This window comes from Ambystoma mexicanum, chromosome 1q (assembly GCF_040938575.1).
Source record: "Ambystoma mexicanum isolate Mex_15411 chromosome 1q, UKY_AmexF1_1, whole genome shotgun sequence".
Lineage (NCBI taxonomy): Eukaryota > Metazoa > Chordata > Amphibia > Caudata > Ambystomatidae > Ambystoma > Ambystoma mexicanum.
Window position 1 is genome coordinate 246,499,927 of NC_090922.1, and position 2,629 is coordinate 246,502,555.

Sequence of the window (2,629 nt, forward strand, 5' to 3'; positions counted from 1 at the left end):
ATTTATAAGCCTTTACATTATTTTGGCACACCCCCACCTCTAATTTTGCCCCCTCTTGACAAAATCCCACCAAACTTTGCAAAAACATTTATATCTAGATCTATTATCAGTTTGCCAAAGGAAGTGTAGATTCATCAAATGGCACCTCATTTATAAGCTTTTACATTATTTTGGCACCCCCCTCTAATTTTCCAGCTCATGACAGAATCCCACCAAACTTTGTAAACTCATTCGAAATCAGGTCAGAAATATCCAATCCCACCCTCATCACCCCTCACCTCCCCAGAGATTATTTCATAAGTTTGATAAGTGCAATGCTCAGAAAATATTATTGTGCCAAGGGTTCGGGCATGTATTTTTATACATACGTTGATCGATCACACAAACATTTCCAATGTACCTTACCTTAGTTTTCCTCTTTTCTAAACATGCGAAATCTGGCAGCAGGGCGTGGCCATCTTGTGCTAATCTTATCCATTGCTGCATCGGCCTAAGGTAAACTGCCCTGATGTCACTAAATCATATGCCCCGCCCCTGAGCCTCACATCACCAAACCTAGTGATATTCTCCGCCTTTCTCGTTGACGTTCCTGGGCAGCGTAGCCGAACGCGCTGTTAGGGAGAATTCTCATTCTATGGCTAATTTCCCCTACCTAGTGAGTCCCTCAGCAGCTTTGCTGGATTTCTGGAGTTTATTTTTTCCACTGGGTAAGAGTGTGAGCTTTTCCCCCACTCTTACCTGTGTTTTGCCATGTGCCATGTGTATTTTATCTGTTTTAGTGATTGTGGACTCTGGAGTACACCACTTCAGTAGCCCCACTCTTTTGTGTGTTACGCAGCACCTTCAGTGCAGTGACACAGGGATGTCTTTTAGACTTTCCACCGACTCCATTTCTGGGGCTGACTACTGTCCCCCAGAAAAGGGTAAAGTTACCATTAACTTTACCTAGTCATTTAACCACAGATCCAGTACACCCCATTTTACGTGGAGTATTGGAACGAGTTAATTCTTAGCCCTTTTTATCTGCACCTCTTGGAGCATTGTTTCGGTCCCTTAACCTTAAGACTTGGCTGCTGGCAGTGGTACCTACCCTAATTTTCCTACCGCGATTATATCACATAACGTGGTAGTGTTTTAGGCTGTTTTAGTAGCCTCAAACTTTAAACCCGCTAGCCCAAATACTTTTTATTTCGGCTCCGGTTGGGTTTAATCGCCATTTCTTTATGTTAACATCCTTCTTGGGTATTTCTTTGCGCGGCAAACCAGGTTAGCCTCCTTTGTTCACCGACCTTTGGTAGGCTTCTGACCAGAAGCCCTCCTTTGGTGTCTGGGTGTCTAGGTGGGCTGAATGTGAGGGAGGGGTGTAGTCACCCCCTGCACAGGGACTCCTTGGAGACCCAAGTCACACTTTGTGTTGATTGGCTGGCTGTCATGTTGCCTACCCCCGGGTAACGAGACCAGGCCCAGTAACCCCGGAGGCAGGCATCAAGTTGTTTTGAGCAAGCCCAAAAGCCCCTGTTAGGGGCTGTTTGGGTGCGGTCCCGGCGCCTATGGCGCCAGGCTCATATGGAGAGTCAGTCTCATAGAGTAAACTTACCTGATGCAGACCATGCTGCAAGCTTACCTGGTGCAGACCATGCTGCAGAGCTCCAAGCCAAAGGAGGCTTGGAAGGGACTATTTTATCTAGGGACTAATTTTTTACTCGGGTGGGGCTGGGGAAGAATACTCACCTGGGACAACTTTGGAGGCTATTTAAACCATGCCCGAAGAGCAGCACACGCTTCACGTTATTCTGCATGCAGCAGCGTAACGCTCACCGTGTCTGCAAGCCTGCATCCAGTCTTCTGCCACGCCCGCCTCAAGTCTGCAGCTCCGAGAAAAAGGGAGGAACAGAAGGAGAAAGGTTAGAATAAGATCAAACCTTCGATCCTTACCTGGATTCCGGATCCACCGCACCTTCGAACCGGAAGAAAGAAGCATTTACGCGCGCTGCCTCGCCTGCTCCAGCGCCGCGCTGAACTCACCGGCCCTCGCAGCATCCTCACGATCCACTGCATTCTTCTGCACGTTCCGCTGCATTCTGGCACCTAAGGGGAACACAAGAACAGCAAAGGTGAGCCAAGGAAATAAACAGAGGCAATAGTAACTACCGCCATAGACTTACCTGATTACCGCCGGAGGTACTATTCCTATTCATGGGTTGGCACAGCCTCCATTGCATCCTCGCCGCACCCCGTCCCCTAAGGGGAACAAAAGGACGACAAGGTGAGACAACGGGACAGTAAGGGAACTCTTCTCACTGCAATAGACTTACCTAATTTTACCGCCGGAGGCATAATTCCTCGAACTTCATATTTTCTCGCCACACCTGAATAAGGGAACAGGCAGCTTACATTCTGGCCTTATTTTATTGAACTGTGTAGGACAAGCCAAATCCTTACCTGAACTTAGTCAGCTACCACGAGGAACTCTTCGCTGGGGTCAAGCTGCAAACTGCAAGGAATCGGACAAGAGTGAAAGTCAGACATGTGAACTCTTCCGAACTACATATTTTTGGAGTCATTATTGTTCTGGAACTCACCGATTCCTTCGAGCCAGTGAAGCAACTGGTTATCAACGCGTCCCTGC